The following is a 20,113-nucleotide window of genomic DNA, read 5'->3' on the forward strand; positions in this document are numbered from 1 at the left end:
TGTAAAAGTTATTTTTTACCACAAGTAAGATAATAAAAACATATGAAACATTTTTGAAAGGATAAATCAAACACATATAAATATATCCTAAATGTTTCTATTGTGCCAAATGGTATGATATTGTGTCAAAACCGTTTTAAATTGTGCATTTGAAAGGGAAGTAAACTAATATATATCCCTGCTTGCAAGAACTGGCAATAGTTAGGCAAGAGTTGTCATTCTTTGCGGATCTCAACTTGAAAATAAATATTAAAACATTTGTTATTAAATTAAACAAACCTATCATAAATTTCACATTTGTAAAATCATATTCGCTTATTTGAAAAACTTAGAATTTAAATTTTAGACTTTAATGTATTTCTTTCTTTGAAATGTTTATGGTATTACCGTATATATCTAAACCTTGGGTCAAGAGGCATGCCTCGTCAGCGTTAACAGTTTTATTGTTGACAGTGTAGAAGTCAGAATTTCATACCATTTTCTATGCAATATAGCCAATTTATTTGTATCATTATTGGGTCACAATCTAAGTCACTATAATATCAAATAATTATAAAACTTGGTAGCAATCAATAACCCACATTTTCTACTTAATCCGCAGCGAATACAGAAAATCATTCAATTGCTAAAAAATATTTATCACTCACAAATCAAAAGATAAAACATTATAAAGAAATTGGAAAATATTGTCATCATTATGTCTGAAGTCAGTAAGAAAATGCGGTCAGTAAGAAATGACGTCACTGTGACACTGGATTCCCTGGAAATTCGCGAAGTATGTTAGTCGCTGTAGCAGGTATGGTGCCATTAAATGTAAACCTCTTTTTTTCTTTTCAAGTGACTAGTAACGCATAGTCAGACTGTTTATCTTAATAGAATTTTGGTCAACATTTAAAATGGGTCAACAGAGGTAAAAAGCAAGGTCATCAGGCCAATTCATAATCAAAGCACTAAAAGTGCTGAATGCGGCGGGCTTAAATAGAGACATGAAATATAATGGAAGATTATAATTTTTAAATTTATCTTTCTCAAAACGTGAGATTTTGAATTTTAATTATAAATTTGCATCTAGAATAAACAATCATTGAATACATATTTTCTCAGCGAATCACATTTGTACCCGTGACTGTCCAATATATTACTGTATTGGATCAATTATATATTCCGTTTTTGACTGGGACAATTTTTTTTTTCTAATCTGCAGTTAGCAAAACGATAAAAGCCATAAACCGATGAAAGTATCGCATGAATATCAACTTAATGCATGTTACATACGTCTAAAAGATGAGTTTCATGTCTGTTTGATTGTTTTTTTTCCTTTTTTACCGAGAATAAAAGGCATAGAATAACAAGAAAATAATGGTAAACCCATGGATGCTCCCCAAAATAAGATTATTGCATTTTTAAAAGAAACAAGAGGCCCATGATGGCCCTATATCACTCATCACAGTTGATCTGGCCTTCTGACTAGTTTTTGACCTCACATGACCAGATTCTACTTGACCTATAAATCATCAGACAAACACTTTGACAAAGTTTCATGATGATTGGTTACACTGTGGCCTCTGAGTTTTAACAAGTTTTTTTCCTTTGATTGCCCGGGGTGACCTAGTTTTTAAACCCACATGACCAGATTCGAACTTGACCAAGACAAACATGCGACCAATTCTTATGAGTTTCAAACTTAAACTATGGAGGTTAACAAGATTTTCCTTTGATCGGGCCCTGCTAAACTGTTTTTTGACCCTAACTGAACAGTTTCAAACTTTAACCTAGAGAAATCTATAAAAACATTCAAACCCAAGATTCATAAAGGTTGGGTTACAACTGTGGCCTCTAGAGTTTTAAAACAGCTTTTCTTTGATTTGACCGGGTGACCTATTTTTTTGATCCCACCTGACCCAGATTGAACTTTGACCTAGAGGACATCAAGACAAACACTTCAAAAAATTCTCATGAATTTCCAACTTAAACTAGGACTCTGGGTTTTTACAAGATTTTCCTTTGATCTGGCCTACTGATTTAGTTTTTGACCATACATGCCCCAGTTTCAAACCCTGACCAAGAGATCTTCAAGCAAACTTTTCTGACAAGTTTCAAAAGACTGGGTGACAGATGGGGCCCTCTAGAGTGTTAACAAGGTAAATGTTGACGGATGATGAATGTCGCATGACGAACGCAGCCGGACAATGACGGGTCACAACAGCTTACCTTGAGCACTTCGTGCTCTTGGTGAGCTAAAAAAGTGGAATCCGCTGACTGGGCAGGATATAGCTTTAAAAAATCTCTGTTGAATTAATAAAATATTAGAACCTCCTGGAATATTAGCCCACCATAAGAGGGAAGATACATGACGGCCATGAAGGCCCTGTATTGCTCACCTGACCTACTGACCTAAAGATCATCAAGATAAATTTGACCAAGTTTTCATTAAGATATGGTCATAAGTGGTCTCTAAAGTTTTACTAGTTTTTTCCTTTGTTTTGGGACCCGGTGACCGGTTTTTGAAGGGCAGACACAGATTCGAACTAGACCTAAAGATCATCAAGTTTAACAATAGCTAAGTTTCATGAAGATACAGTCATAATTGTGCATCTAGAGTGTTAAAAACTTTTCCTTTGATAGGCCCTAGTTTTTGACCCCACCTGACCCGATTTGAACTTGACCAATAGATCATCAAGATCAACATTCGACCAAGTTTCATTAAGATATGGTCCTACATGGGCCTCTACAGTGTTAAAAAGGGCTTTTCCTTTGATTTGACCTGGTACCTGGTTTTTGCCCCAGATGACCCAATATTGAACTCGTCCAAAATTTATTGAGGGTATCTTTTTGACTAAGTTTCATTAAGATTGAGAAAAAAATTTGTGACCTCTGGAGTGTTAACAAAGCTTTTCCTTTGATTTGACCTGGTTTGACCTAGTTTTTGACCCCAGATGACCCAATATCGAACTCGCCCAAAGATTATTTTGAGGGAAACATTCTGACTAAGTTTATTAAGATTGGGCCAAAATTGTGACCTCTAGAGTGTTAAAAAGCTTTTCCTTTAAATCTGACCTAGTGACCTAGTTTTTGACCCAAGATGACCCAATTTGAACTCTTCAGATTTTATTGAGAGTAACATTTGACTAAATTTCACTAAGATTGGCCCAAAAATTGTGACCTCTGGGAGTGTTAACAAGCTTTATTTTAGATTTGACCTGATGACCAAGTTTTTGACCCCATTTTGACCCATTCAAACTCTTTCCAAGATTTTATTGAGGGTAACATTCTGACCAAATTTCATTAAGTTTTGGGCCCAAAAATGTGACCTCTAGAGTTTTAAACAGTCAAATTGTTGACAACGGACGACTGACAGACAGAGGGGACGACGACGGACCAGAGCGATCACAAAAGCTCACATTTGAGCACTTTGTGCTCAGATGAGCAAAAATGTGCACCACCTTTGTTGCCAAGAAATATCCTGACTAGAATGGCGCCATAGTTCATTAAAGTTGAACAATCAAAGGGCAGTAATCAGTGATAATCATTCGACCAAAACATGAAGATAATATGCAACCCCGATGAAGTTTCTAATGGATTCCAGTCCAGGACAAAAAAATGGTACTATAGTGTACTAAAGTTGAATTATCACAGGGCAGTAACTCAGTGAATCATCTGACTCGAACGCGCATTTCCTCTTGGCAGTGAAGCTTCCTATAAAGCTACTATAAATTCCAGCCATTTGGTTGCTGGGGAATACTCCTGGACAAGAAATGGTACTATAGTAAACTAAGTTGAATTCCCAAAGGGCAAATAAGTCAGTAAAAAATCATCTGGCGGAAGTGGAACATCAAGAAATATGCACTTTTCCCTCTTCGGAGTAAATTTTCGATAAAAGATTGATGAATTCCGGAAATGGACTTTTGTATACTATGTTATGTAATCAAAGGACAATAACTTTGAAAAATCATCCGACCAAAAATAAAGATAATATGTGCATCTGATATAGCAATAATATCAAACAAGAGATTTAAGAACCAAACATTTTAGTTGATGAAAAATGTCTAAAATTTAAAACACTTGAGACACCAGGTCTGTATGAACAAGTGACCGAGCATAGCCGTGGCAATACATAATCCCCATACCGGTGAAAATTTTTTTACTTGACTTTCAATAATGACTTTGACCTATGGCCGACAACAATGGGTCATGTGCGCGAATACAGCATAATCATGGGGGAACATTTCTGTGTAGTACTAAAATGTCCTTTGATGCAATTAATGTAGCAGAAACAAATTTTTACTTGATCTGAACAGTGACCTTGACCTTTAACTGACAAGCATAGATCAAGCATTGACACACTGTCTCATCATGGGAACATTTTGGTAGCACTAGTTAATCCATCAGCAGAAACAAATTTTTTTTGGGACCTTCATAGGACACTGCCCTTTTGACCTAAAAGCATAAGTCAAGTACATGCATATCTACTTTTTGCGCTCTAATAGGCATCATTCCTATAATCCACTCGGTGTTCCACCTGTAGGGACTTAAAAACCTACTGTTCTATTTATCGTCTGATTTAATATAAATTCCCAACAACCAGGGGTAACTAGCAGCTGGTACCAGGTAGGGTGTTACTTCTATAAGTAAGTTTAGTATAACATGCTTAATATTACCTTTAAACTTCATTTTTTATGATATTTTAAGTTTTTTGTTTTTCAAACACTTATGTCTTATGGATCATAGTACATGTTCATTTAGCAAAACGGAAATGCACAACTTCACACAATAAATACATTAAGGTCTAGGGTCCGGGCTAAGGGGGTAAATTAAAGACATATCGAAATTCACTGTATCACGATACATTATATATATATATAGTCTGGCGTATCGTATCATAGGTCTGTTTTACGATACAGTGGGAAAATAGAGATCGACATTGAATTTAAAACTTCTATACCCAAACACTGTTGTAAAATAGCAAAATAAACAAATGTATATTTATTACAATTCTTTAACTTTAAAGCAAAATTTCAAGTACTTTTCCCAAAAAGAAGGAACATTATTTTTTTTTTAAATTTTTTCACATGATATGTATTGTATTGTGAGACTAAGCTATCGCTACCAATGTTGGCAAAAAGCCCGGGCAATATGAGTATTGACCGGGCCGGCGGTCCCAATACTGGTTTTAAAACCGGTCAAAACTGGTCGATTCAATACTATGGCCCCTTTGGGTGGTCAATACTGGTTATCAACCTTTTACATAATGCACATTCACAGATTTGGGACAGGCTGTGATAGTAATATAAAAATAATAAAACAATTTGAATAATATAAAATTTTGTTCATTAAAAAGTATAGTGGTCAATACTGGTCGATTCAGTTTTGGTCTGTGGCAATGTGTCCTGGTCAGGGTCAGTTTTGGACAATATTTTTTAGACTGGTCAGTGGCAATACTAGTTTTATTCAATGCTTTTAATAGTTTTATCTTTACAGTAGCCTTTATTTTAAATTAATTAAAGATTTTATATTAAATTACACTCATTGAAATGGACAGTACTGGTCAATTCAAATTCGGTCCCCCGCAAATTCCTGATTAATACATATAGTGGTCAATATTGGTCAGTTGAATACTTTGATTTAATGACTTATTTTACCATGTCAAGCATCTCAATAATACAGTGGGATTTATTGATCTTGACAGTCCATTAGTGACTAGATGACAGGTCTGCAACACTATTGTATATTGTAAGACATGGTGTCAATTAGGCAATGTGACAATGCTATCCAAAACACAATTAAACCATTCCATGAAAGGGTCCCCGGGTTTTGCAGCAGTTTTTTTTTTTTAAATTATTTATACCGGCTCATTTATACCAATATAAAAAATCATTAGATTTATCACTTGTGAATCAAACATATTATTTCTACAGTTTATGAATACTTTTTACAAAAGAAGTTCAGCAAAATATATATCTTTGTAATCTAATCTAACAGAAAATGTTTAATAACCCGTATCAATCATTTTTGACCATCAACCACTTCTGACCATTTTGGGAGTATTGATTTGGTTGCTTAAAAAAATTAATGCCTTTCATTTACCATAATCAAGCCCCAGATGTTCTTAAACAGTCATTATTTAATTGTTCATAAACTTTGGGAAAATATCTTTAAAATCAGTAAATTGACTAATTGACCAGTATTGACCAATTGACTGGTATTGACCCCTTCAGGGAGTATTGACCGGGGCGGTTTTAACGGTTTAAAACCGTGGTTAAAACCGGGGCGGTTTTAACCCCCCAACATTGATCGCTACACCTAGTCCGGCATCAATATACAACATATACATGTACTATTAATTTATTATGTACTGTATTACTGTGTATAAGGTAATTGTGGTAAAAGTTCTGATTTCTTGTCATAAAAACAGAACGTTTTGGAACAGCGTGATAACATAAATCTGACTGTCGCTGTCCCGTCACGTCCAAACTTAAGAAAAACCCCAGTGAAATCCGTTGTGAATGTTTTCTGGTACATGTACAATGTATTTGTATAGATACATCTTGTAATGAATTTATGTCGACATTTTAAAAACAATAAAATTGCATCACTGACATTTTTTTAATGTATATGTGTTTCTTTCTGAAGTTAGTGTTGTTCGCGTCCGCTCGTATTGAAACAGGTGTCGGGGTAAATATCTCCCCACACCTGTTTTTCTTTTATTATATAGATTTATGTCTATATTGATTTATGTCTGTTATTTAAATTATTAGTTAAATTCAACATGAATATATAATGTTTAATGTACTGTAGCAGTAAGTCTGACCAGTATATATGACATTTTTTTTATTTTTTAATGTCTTCGTTTTCCTAACATTAAATGTGATATGGGTAAGGCTTAGAGGGATAAAAAATATCATATCATAAAATAAGTATCCCAATAAACCAAATGAGTATATTAAGCCTAGCCTAAAGTTGCCTTCTTTAATTTTTTTTTATCTTATAATCATAATTACATGTATGTGCTCTCACTCGAAGGTCTGAGGCATATTGAATAGAAAATTTTAACAGAATTAACGACTGTCACCATTATTTAAACCATTCAACAATTCATGAGCACAATCCATGTCTTAAATACTAAAGAAAACATTGTTAATTTTATTTTAATTCATCTGTCCAGAGATAAAATGGAACTTGTCTAGATGTTGGTACTGGAGTCTTTACCCTAAACATTGCCTAAAAACAAAGCGCTAAGCCTATAAGAATAAACAGACCCGCAACTTGAAGGGCACATAGAGCAAATCTCGCAAAAATCACGTGTTTTACCAATGTATGAAATTTTTTACCATACAACTGAAGGATAAAATTTGTCATGAAAAACTTTCTATTAGATTGTCATGATTGTTTGTTTATAATGATAATGGTGTTTTTTAAAGTTGACTATCGGGGTTCGGAAATTTGCCGGTTTGTCGGGTTTTTGGGCCGTTTTTTACTTTTCAGACCGATTCATAAAGTGAAAAAACAAAAAAAATCGGTTCCCGAAAAAAGGGAGAAAAGTATAAATTTCGTCTGATATCTCAATACACCATCTACAGCCAAGCAGGAAATTGTTGGTCGCACCCTCAGATAATCAAAAAACTGTCAAACAGTCTGACAGTCACTTTGATAAACGGTCCGTAATTAGCACGTGACGCAATCAGTACTAGCGCGGCACATCCTTTAATGTTTGCAGACAGCCCACTGCAATGTATTAAACATTTTTGACTGGGTTTTCCCAAATATGTCTGACTGGATCCAAATCATTCGACTGGGACCACTTTTTTTATTTAAAATCCGATGGATGGTTTAATTTCAAAAGGCTATGTTCACATGGTAAAAAACAAATGGTCACTGCATTTAATCAAAGAGCTATTAAATTTTACATTATAGGTCTTTGATTTAATGAGAACAACACGGAAAAAAAATCAAAATTTTTTTTTAATTACTTGATTGAAAAAATTACAGATTCATTTGTTGGGCTCCAGTTGAAACAAGTGCAGAAAATCGTCTTTGCAACCCGACGTGCAAAAAGAAAAAGAAAAAAAAAATGGACTGGCAAACACGAATGATAAAGAAAATCGGAGTGGTGCTGTTTATCAAATCGGTCTTTTAAAAAACTTTCAAAATGAAATTTTGTTTACATCAGAAGAGAACATATAACTTTTAAAATGTAGCTGCTTATTGAAGTACCCAAAATAAGTGAAATGAAATATCCCTGGCCAACACCGTGACCTTTTGGTACTAATTGCGGGGGGGGGGGGAAATTAGATCTCAGCGTTCATAAACGTACACATTCGGTCCGCGGCAGAGTATTCTTTAAAATACCGAGACTGTTTAGCAGAGAATATGTGTCATGTAATTGTATTTTTATAGAATTCCGCCAAAGAAAAGGAAACATCACAAAGTATCTGCCGTGTATACGGTACCGGTCACGTACGTTGGCTTTTAGACTAGTTACGCACACGGTGTCAATGCTCGGTATTTTATCCTTACAAGTATTTCTCGGAAAAAAATCGAAATTTAAACAAGTAACAATCACACATAACACTGAATAACTGTCTTCATTGTATGGAAACACGCGGTGACCGGTAACTCAGTTTTAATGCATGACATAGATTATATTTTTTACTCTATCACATTTTACAAAATATTAATATTGGGAATGCAGTGGGTGGGGTAGCGCCGAGTCAGGATTTTCGTTTCGGACCGATTGAGTTATCAAAATTTCCGGAGCCCCGTTGTCTATATATATATATTGTTGTTAGTATTTTTTTACACAGGGAAGGAAGGAATAAATTATGATTGGAAGTCTGGGGAAAAAACCGAAGTGGTCTTTTGAAAATTGGACCGATTCGGGTCAGCCGTTACCAGTGTATGAAACAGAAAGCAGAAGGATAAAAATTTGTATCGTGAAAAACTTTCTATTTTAAGATCGTTTGTTTATAATATTAATGGTGTTTTTTTAATGTTGTTAGTATTTTCTACAAGATCACGGGAAAAAAGAAATGAGTTTTTTGATTGGAAGTCTGAGAAATTTAACAGTGCTCGTTTGAAAATTGGACCCGATTCGGTTTTAGGGACGGCCGTTCATGTATCACCAGTTTTAAATTAATAACGTCTATCGATTTGTCAGGAGGTCAAGTCAGCATTAACCTTCAGATGATAACACCAGTTATCGCGGGGATACGTGCCTGTGGGAGATGATCTCCAGTTGCGATTCTGTATATTTATAGTTATACTTCTTTGCTAAAAATCAATACACCCTACAAATTATTAACCTTCATAAATAGCTCAGACAAAAAAATCCCAAATATCATGAAATAAAAGCAGAAAAATCAATGGCTAACAACCTTCTGTCAATCTGTGTCCTGCTGAACATGAATGACGTAGAAATCTTTTTTAATTTGATGCCAAACTTGTGAAGTATCCGAAGTTCTGCTAGTTGCAATTGGAATCCCCATTCTTACCAAGCAAACGTAAGGCCGATTTAAATCTATACACAAGCCATAACGCTGCTTGATAGAAAAATAGATAACCTTTTTCCTCAATAACATTCCATTCCAAATGCAATATTCCTTGATTTGAGACTTTTTTAAACTGTTAGTGCAGAAATCTATAGGAGGCAGTAAACAGTTTTCTGAGCTTCTCGGCCTAGAGTCGCCAACCTAACTTTCAAAACCTCACACAAAAGTCTGTAACCACACACCTGAAATAAAGATATTGCAACATTAACATCACTGTATGTCTATCGTTACAAACCATCTGCAATACATCTCTAATATCTAGTTTTCTGTTTACAAGACCTGAATTTTGTGCTCTCCCGGTCGCGGAAACTGATGACGAAAAAAGCTAAATTTGCCAATTTTTCAATCGCTGCAGAAAATTCCCTGAAAATGATAGCCACATTTTGCTACACTGTTCCGTACCCCAGTAAACACTGTAAAATCTGAAAATAAGCTGAAATATATGGGCCCTCCGTACCGTTTTTTCACTTTTCCCACTTTTCCTGAGGCACCTGCTAAAAATGACAACCCCACTTTCAGCTAGCTCAGAGGAAGCATGTATACGCTCCTGCAAGTCATTACGTCATACTATCAAGATCAAGGCTACTCAATGATTTTCTTTAAATAAGTAAAAACTCAATTCTAGCCGCTGAAACTTCAATTCTAGCAATATTATTATTTAGAAGTTCAAATATGCACTTCATTCCGTAAATTGCCTCTTATTTGTAAATTTCACCCGGCCAATTCGACACTAACAGCTCAAAACTGTTACTGCCCCCTTAAGGGAGACAAAAGTGATCCCAATAGTATGAATTGTTGTTTATTTTGTAATTTAATCAATTCTGACCAAAAGAAACCCAATTTCATACATATCCAACATATGCTGTTGAAAATTTTGACAAATGGAGTACATCATGTATGCAAACATTCTACCAGGAACGCGTACCGAAATTAACTAGTAACATTATAGTTTCATTTAAGGCCCACTGCATACAGAAATGAGGTCTCAGCCATGTGTTTAGTATCTAAATATGTTCAGCTGCCAAGCTGGCTGAATATTATAGCAATTTTAAGTCACTGGTACTGTGCTGGCCCTGCTCCAGGAAGCTACAAGCACATGCATGAGCACCATATGTCACCGTTTAACGTTTCACAAAATACCACTACATGCTAATTTGTCTATTCCAAGACAGTAAATGGTGTCTATTTGAAGATAATTATCTGCACTGTGATATTTAGCTATGATGTACATGACTTTCAACCCATAGAACTGACTGCATCAGACCACGAGTCCATGTTAAGACCTCAATTTGATAATGATCACTTTCCGCGAGTGATGAAATATGAGAAAAACGTTACTTTTGAGACAAACCTTTCAAAATCCATCTATTTCAGGGGAAAAGATGTCTATTCTCTAAACTTTGTGTGCTGTTGACTGGAATCTATGTTATATGCAATATGTACATAAATTCTAAACTGAAACGAACAACGAAATACTGATTCAGAGGACATACTGCCGAAAGTACCCCCGAGGTCTGTTCCACAGTCCGAGCCGCTATTTTGCTGTTAAAAAGCTTACTGAATTGATAGAAATCAATGAATTTGCATTTAAATGCCTTATTTGACGACTTTAATGTCACAGTAAGCATATGTCTAAGTAAAATGGTGTCATAACAGATATATCTTTCATTATATCGGCTCGGGAAAACACTGTAAAACTGACTTTCATGTCTGAATCGCGGTATCTCCCTTAGTTTATTGCTCTTAAAAACTCTCATTTTGCTTCAAAATTAACTTTAAACTCATATTCCTTCACAAATCATACTGAAAAACCTCTAAGACATCAAATAAATGCACATGGAAGAACTTACAAATTTTCAAGATTTGCTCTTAAGGAGGCAGTAAACAGTTTTCTGAGCTTCTCGGCCTAGAGTCGCCAACCTAACTTTCAAAACCTCACACAAAAGTCTGTAACCACACACCTGAAATAAAAATATTGCAACATTAACATCACTGTATGTCTATCGTAAAACCATCTGCAATACATCTCTAATATCTAGTTTTCTGTTTACAAGACCTGAATTTTGTGCTCTCCGGTCGCGGAAACTGATGACGAAAAAAGCTAAATTGCCAATTTTTCAATCGCTGCAGAAAATTCCCCGAAAATGAATAGCCACAATTGCTACACTGTTCCGTTTCTCCCGTAACACTGTAAAATCTGAAAATAAGCTGAAATATATGGGCCCTCCGTACCGTTTTTTCACTATTCCACTTTTCCTGAGGCACCTGCTAAAATGACAACCCCACTTTCAGCTAGCTCAGAGGAAGCATGTATACGCTCCTGCAAGTCATTACGTCATACTATCAAGATCAAGGCTACTCAACTGATTTTCTTTAAATAAGTGAAACTCAATTCTAGCCGCTGAAACTTCAATTCTAGCAATTATTATTATTTAGAAGTTCAAATATGCACTTCATTCCGTAAATTGCCTCTTATTTGTAAATTTCACCCCGGCCAATTCGACACTAACAGCTCAAAACTGTTTACTGCCTCCATAATGCTATCGATGAGTCATTTTCCGCTTCTTCGAACGTTTCCGTTGTAAAAACTATTTTGTGGTAATTGCAAATACGGCAGGCATACGCTATATATTAGTGACACCTTGACACGGTCTCACGTTCCTATTAAAAGCTCATTTCATAAAAAAAATCACCGCATAAACAGATTATGTCCTTTAGAAGTCGTTGTTGTTGTTTCATTCACAAAAACAAGATGGCGTCATAAACAACAATAATTAAAGAAGTCCGGTAATACCTATTAAAACAAAAAATATCATTCGCCTAGATTTTCTTCTTTATTCTTATTAAAATGCACGAAAGTAGGATAATACACAAACTTCGTCAAATGCATTTTTACGGTGTAATAACAATGAAAATTTGGACTATTTTGTGTCAGTGTGTTGTTTGGTTTTGTCCAATGACATTCCGCGAAGTCAAATAGTTCTATTATTGAACTAGTTTGACGGGTTTATTACTGTATAAAATAGGTTTACCATACAAGACATAAATAATTTATAAATCATCACGCAGTAACCACTAACCCTTCTTCTCATTAAACTATCCGTTTTACAAGAATTATTACGCTTCAATTTGATGTGTTATTCGGATTGTCTCCAATTTTCGATCTTCCGCGCGATGACACACTTTGAAACTGTGAGTGTTAACTAAGCGGCAGAGGCCGCAAGCGGCCCGCCGCAAAAATCAATGTTCAAACTCCAAGCAAATTTATTATCCTTTTCAATTGATTTTGTGTCAGTTTCTTTACTATTTTCTTTTATAAAGGCTATGATCACTGGCATCTGCAACATATCTAGACGTCCATAGTAGAAACGAATCTTTTTATTCTTGCTCTTCAAATATCTACATAGACAAATTGTTTTCAAAGAAATTCCTCCAGCAATAGAATAACAGTTTGTAGTCAAAATCATTTACGTAGATTTCAACCCATGCAGTTTAGAAAATATTAAATTAATATGCATTTTGCAAATTTATTTTGCTTGGTTGCGTTCTATGCTTCTAAAGGATCAGTTCAAATGTATTCATTAGAACCATGTCTGTTTAAGAATCATATTTGTTTGTAAATCTTACAACTGTTGCAAACTAGTAATTGGTTTTATAGGAAAACCGCACGCTTTAAACGACACTACCAAAACACATACAGGATATTCAATCGATTGTTTCTGCTAATAAAATAATCCGGTAGAATCTACAAAAACCACACTTATGCTACTGGATATAATTTTAGACACTTTTTACAAAAATCTATATATCAGATTAACAATATGCCATTTGGCGACATTATGGATCGATTTCCAGGTCAGTAACCGTCTGTAACAAGTGAACGCGTCCATTAATCTGTCCTCAAATTCCATACACTAACCTAGTAGATTCAGCGCTGTTTCTCTATGGAAGAGGTGGGGCTCTGTATCAATCGTATTAATCAGTCTGCCTAGAGCTCTCTGCTGACCAGAGTGGTTGTCCAGTCTTCTGTTTGTCATATACTGTAGATAGTATAGGTATGGAAGGGAGTCAACAACTGCCCAGTCCATCCAGTAGTCATAGTTCTCATCTCTGGTCCGGCGTTCTTCATCTGTACATCTGAACATTTCATACTTCAGAGCATTGGGAACACAATGTTTCTCCTCCCGGGCAAATACATGTACAACCCCAAAGGCAACATTTATATTCAGTGTTGTTTTGTAATCATAACATAAGAAACAGTTTTCTAAAAATCTTACGCTGCTAACATTTCCAGTAAAGTATTTACTCATGCATCCACACATCGGTTGAGTAACTATGGTATCATATCTTTGTCCCATATCATGAAGAGTCACTGATGCCTTACCTATATTTCCAGCACAAAATAGAACAGACGCAAGTTTTAGACGTCCGGATGCAGTATCAGCGTCAATACCTAACGACAGCCATTGTAATGATTCAGTAGAAATGGCCGAGCACGAGGTATGTCAGCTGATGCTAACTTTGTACCTAATGTTGTACATAATAAAGGTGCTAATATCTCCGCCGCAGCACGTTCAGAACAGCTACCATTTTCACAAAATTTCGACACTTTCCTAATGCCGACTTTCATATCATCAAAATTCAAAGTGTAAGAATGATTGGCATTTAAAACATCTACCATCGTTTCAAATGATATATGATATTGGTTATACAAGTAGTATTGAACGTCTCTGAATGCATCCAGAAAGACTTGTTTTGGAGACATACAATAATTACTTCTCATTTGGCACGGATTGTATGCCGCAATAAGCCGCTCACCTATATTATCCATCTTTATGCCTAAAATTGCGATGCAATTGCTGTCAATTATATTTCCTAAGACATGTACTATATATTGTCTCGTTTCTAGATTTAGTCGCCCGTCCAGTAAATTATTTTCTGGAATAAAATAATGCGGACAATTATTCTTCAATACACATAATTGCAGAAACCGCAAACACATTGTAATACAAGAAATAAGATTTTCCTCCCTCCATATTTCTCGATTTGTTAATTCCAATGAATGCATTAAAACAGTTTTACATTGATAGCTTGTTATAAATCCATTTAGAAATGTTTTCATTATCATTTTCATAACAACATCTGATCTGTGTATTATTCATGTTGAACATTATACAGCGTTCTGATATAGACATAGAAATTCTCCATTCTAGTCTCTCATTTTCACTCAAGCAGAGTCCAGTAGGAACGACAAAGCATCCACTGTTTTCTACAAAACTTTTGAGATTCCTATCAGGCCATTGATCTGCTGTAGTAGGTCTTGTTACCCATGGTAAAGCGTCTGTTACCCATTTCTTACATGGTAATCCAGTCACAAGATCAATAGAAAATAGATTTTCATGTGATGAAGAAGGACCATGTCGTATCAATCCCGGTAATGAACTACGTTTAAAATCTGTATTTGTCACCAGCTCAAGCCCTTCAACACCATATTCATCGTTTTCAGTTGGTAATCTTTCAAGTCTACAATAACCTGGTGCTACATTGTCCCGAAGCATCAGTAAGTTTATTTTATCTTGCACCAATTGATCATGATGCAAGTCTTGTATTACCTGTTGTTGCATATTAATGTATCCGTGTCAGAATTAACTCCTTTTGTAGTAGTTCCCTCTGTTTGACTACCGAAGTAAAAGTTTGTTAAATCACCATTTGTACTGACATACTGGTACAGTGTATATAGACTTTCCCTTAGAAGTCCTGCCCTTCTCCTCATGATAACTGTCCTCTCATTCAGTGCTATATCATCAAGGACCCGTGACAGGCGGAGGAAAAAGTCACGTAACTCGTCTGCTAGTCTATCCATTTTTCTGTCCTGCAAAAATAACAAAGGGTAAATTCATTCTTATATAAAAGAAGAAGAAGGTTTGATCACATGTATCGTATTAAAAAACATACGTGCTATGTATACATAAAATTTAGTAACAATAACAAATGTCATATACAAAATGTATTTATCATTTCATATACATGCTATAATTGTAAGTTCCCGCTCAAAAATGAAAGATATTTTTCCTTTTTTTGTGGTTGTTTTAAAAAATGATGTTATCTTTGAACTATTCGGTCTGAGTTATAGTTTGTGCAAAAGAGCAATAATTTACATTATATTGAAACAAGAATTAATGTCTAAAGAAATTGTAATTTTGACACACAGCTTAAGTATTCCCTAATTTACATTCTATAACAGTTTCATCTAGTTTTGATGACGGATGAAAACATGAGCACATTGTCCGTGTAGTTTTAACACCCCTCGTACAAGTCAAATGTAGGTTAACCGATAGGACCTTTTGATATCGGCTGGAAGAGGTTTTTGGCATATATGTTGCTAAAACTAGAGGCGAACATACGAACATACATTTGACTGACAGAACCACACGGTAATAATAAATATTGGACTAAGAATTCGACTTCATATCTAAAACCACTTGAATGATGTCCACCAAACTTTGGAAGGTGCATACTAGCTTAACCTGTCTTGAAAACAAACAAGGATGAATATCCAATAGGAAAAAATACAAGTTTATCCAATTACTTCTATTCATCTATCCTTATTGGCAGTTAGGGTTTGAAATAGAAAACAAACATGACAACAGCCTTACTTTAGTCAGGTAGGTGTTAGAGATCCACGTTTATTCTTTTAAAATTACTGATCAAGCAGGTTTTGTTTTTAAAAATGAAGTACAAAATAATAATATTATTTTATTTTACTTTTACTATCATGCCTCTCAGGATGTAAGAGGAATTTTTCCAAACACTGGCTTAAATCGGAATGTCCTATCTTCCATGCACTCAAGGTGAAATTATTTTCCTCATCTCTTGGTTCATTTAAGAAAAAATACAAACAATAAAATAACAGTGTATAACTTATTTCATTCAATTCAATTTATGAAATATGCATTTAAACAATATTAAAATCAAATAATGTTCTAAGCTTCATTTAGCTTGGTCGCAAGGATCTGCTAAAACATTTACAGGAACCATGTTCATAACCCACTCATTTCTGTGTGCCCTTATCTTATTTTTTGCAGCCTAGTAAATATATCTTTGTAATGTGAAACGTGCTTATATACATTTTTATTTGCTCGGATACTACTATTACATGAAGATAAGTACACATGTTATTTAAACTGTTCTGTTTGCTTACAAAATAATACAACAGAATCGAAAATGGAAATAATTTACACTCAGTCTAACCTAATAGAGAAGTTTATTAACATGCCATCTTGTCTAGTGGTGGGTTGATTTCCAGTTTAGTTACCGTCTGTAACAAGTAAACGCGTCCATTAATCTGTCTTCAAGTCACATACACTGACCGAGTAGATTCAGTGCGGTTTCTCTGTGGTTGAGGAGGGGCTCAGTATCAATCATATGAATCAGTCTGCCAAGAGCTCTTTGCTGACCACTGCGGTTGTTTAGTCTTCTATATGTCATATAGTGTAGGGAGTAAAGATATGGAAGGGAATCAACAACTTCAAAGTTCATTTTGGAAGAGCATTGAGAACACAATGTTTCTCCTCTCGAGTAAATACAACCCCAAATGCAACATTTATTTTTAAGGTTGTTTTGTAATCATTAATAGATGTCTGGAATTCTTAGGTTACGAGTATTCATTAGAATGTTTTACCTCGGCAACCACACATCGTTTCAGTAATTCTGGTATCATCACGTTGCTCCTCATCACTAAGAATTACTGATGCCTTGCCTATATCTCCAGAACAGAATAGAACAGACGCTAGATGCAACATCAGAATCAATACCTAATGACAGCCATTGTAAGGATTCAACAGAAACACACTGACCACGTGATATGTCAGCAGATGCTAACATTATACCTACTATTGTAGATAGGAAAGAAGGTTTCATCTCAGTTTCAATACGTTCATTACAGCTACCGTTTTCTCGGAAGTTCAACACTTTCAATCTTTCATATCATCGCAATACATAATATGAGTATGATAAGCATTTAAAAAATCTACGATTTGTTTAAGGGACAAATTAATTTCATTAAACAATTTACATTGCAATCCTCTGTATACATTCAGACGAAAACCTTTTGGAGATATAAGATAATAACTAGTTCAGATCACACTTCCATTCAGAAATGTTTTCATTATCATTTTCAAAGCAACGTTACATCAGAGTAATACTCATCTTGAACATCACGCAGACGTAGATTTTCTCCACTCTAGTCTCACAGTTTCACTCAGGCAGTGACCAGTAGGTTCGACAAAACATCCACTGTTTACTGCACAGACACTTGAGACTCCTACCAGGCCGTTGGTCGGCTGCAGTTCTTGGTACCCATGGTAAGGCTTCTGTTAGCAAGCTGTTACAAGAGAAACCAATTACCAAATCAGCGTTTGTATTTTCAATTGATAAAGAAGGACCATGTCGTATCAGTGCCGGTAATGAAGTATTTCGACCCCCATAGAATAACGACCCCCCGGTCATTATTCTATAGAAAATGTGACTCCTTTGCTGTAAAATATTGACCCCCCCCCCCCCCCCCCCCTTATAAAAAACTGACTCCCTTTGAAAACTCTATAGAATAACGACCCCCGTTCATTATTCTATAGAAAAACTGACCCCTCCAAGTAAAATACTGACTCCCTAAAGATGACTCCCTTCGAGTCTCATAGAATAACGACCCCGGTTATTATTCTATAGAAAAAGTGACTCCTTCCATGTAAAATACTCACTGCCGAAATTACTACATTCGAACTCTCATTCAATATCGATTCCCGGACATTATTCTATTTAAAAAAATTACTCCTTCCGTGTAAAACACCGGCTCCTAGAAAGACTTTCGACGATAATATCTATTAAAAAGTGATCCCCACCAAACCTAACGGACAATTTTACTAGATCTACAACTCTAATACCCTCCATTGCCAATACTTAACATTTTGATTGTACTACTACTACTGGTGCCGCTACTTCTATTGCTATTACTACATGTACTTCTTCTTCTTCTTCTACTACTACTACTACTACTACTACTACTTCTACTACTACTACTACAACTGCTACTACTGATACTACTATACCTGCTTCCACTAATACGTCTTGTACATCTACCTCTTCTTCTCCTGCTGCTGTTGTTGCTGTCACTTATTCCTCTGCTGCTGCTGCTGCTGCAGCTGCTACTGCAACTGCCACTACCACTGCCACTACTACTACTACTACTACTACTACTACTACTACTACTACTACTATTACTACTACTACTACTACTTTCTATTGTTGCCGCTACCGTACTTTACTGCCACTGCTAAGTATTGCAACTTCTATTAATACTAAGTTCTATGCTAGCAGTTTCTTGTGCATTTTTCTTCTGAAGAATTACTTCATACCGAAGTTTGCAGGGATTATTGACACTGGTGTGTTTTCTGAACGTATTTTGAATTGTTATTTTCCTGAAAAAAAAGTATACACCAAGATACAGCGTCTAGAAAAAGAATCCCTTTTCCCGTTGCGGAATGCTCTGATTTCTGTGTCAAGTGATGGTATCTGGGGCTAATGGACAAACGGAAGGACGGACGGACGGACAAGGGCAAATCTATATGCCCCCCTCCCCCGAGTGGGGGCATAAAGTGCAGCAATTAGGCCTTAGATATATGAGTTATCACTAAATGTGACCAAATGACCGGGGGTCGTTTTTTATGGGAGTCAATATTCTTCGTGAGGTTCAGTTTACTTCACGTGGGGGAGTCATAGTACTATGATCTGGAGGTCATAATACTATGACCGGGGGTCACTTTTTCTATAGAATAATGACCGGGGGGGGGGTCACTTTTTCTATAGAATAATGACCGGGGGGGGGGGTCATTATTCTATGGGGGTCGAAATACTTCATTACACCGGCATACGAGAATGGATCCATGTATTTTACACCAACACCCGTCCTTCATCATCATATTCAAAGACATCACTATGTAAATCTTCTCTTGCTACGGGAATATCCGACCTTAATATCTGAAGTCTGCAATAACCTGGTGCTATATTGTCCCGAAGCATCAGTAAGTTCGGTTTACCTTGCTCCCATTGACACAAGTCTTGTGTTACATTCCTTTTGTTGTCGCATATAAATCTATCCCTGTCAGAATAAAGTCCTAGAGTAGTAGTTCACTCTGTTTGACTACCAAAATGAAATTGTGCATAATCACCATTTCTAATATAATAGTTTTCAGTGTACCTAGACTTTCCATTAGACGTCTCGTTCTTCTACTCATCATAAATGTCCTCTCTATCACTCCTTTATCATCAAGGACAAAAATTTCACCTTCACATGTGTATTAGTCTTGATGTGTTCATGAACCCAAATGATTTCAAGGTTACTTTGTTTAAGGTAAAGGTCACATTGACCTGAAAATTTGAAAATGATTTATGCACAATATCAAGACAAGTATTTCACTTGGGCTCTTGAAAGTTCATAGGCATATTGGTCTAGATATGTACTTGACCACCCATTGATTTTAAAGTTACTGGGTTAAAGGTTAAGGTCAAAGGGA

The 20,113-nt window shown here is 35.6% G+C and overlaps 1 long non-coding RNA gene across 1 annotated transcript; it reads right to left on the minus strand.

The window, feature by feature from the left end:
- Positions 1-9,577: 9,577 nt before the first annotated feature.
- Positions 9,578-12,086, minus strand: LOC128558385 (uncharacterized). Its single transcript, XR_008371570.1, has 3 exons — positions 11,778-12,086; positions 11,396-11,506; positions 9,578-9,727 (listed from the first exon to the last, which is right to left on the minus strand). It is a non-coding gene; the product is annotated as an uncharacterized LOC128558385 (long non-coding RNA).
- Positions 12,087-20,113: the final 8,027 nt, after the last annotated feature.

This window comes from Mercenaria mercenaria, chromosome 7 (assembly GCF_021730395.1).
Source record: "Mercenaria mercenaria strain notata chromosome 7, MADL_Memer_1, whole genome shotgun sequence".
Taxonomy (NCBI): Eukaryota; Metazoa; Mollusca; class Bivalvia; order Venerida; family Veneridae; genus Mercenaria; species Mercenaria mercenaria.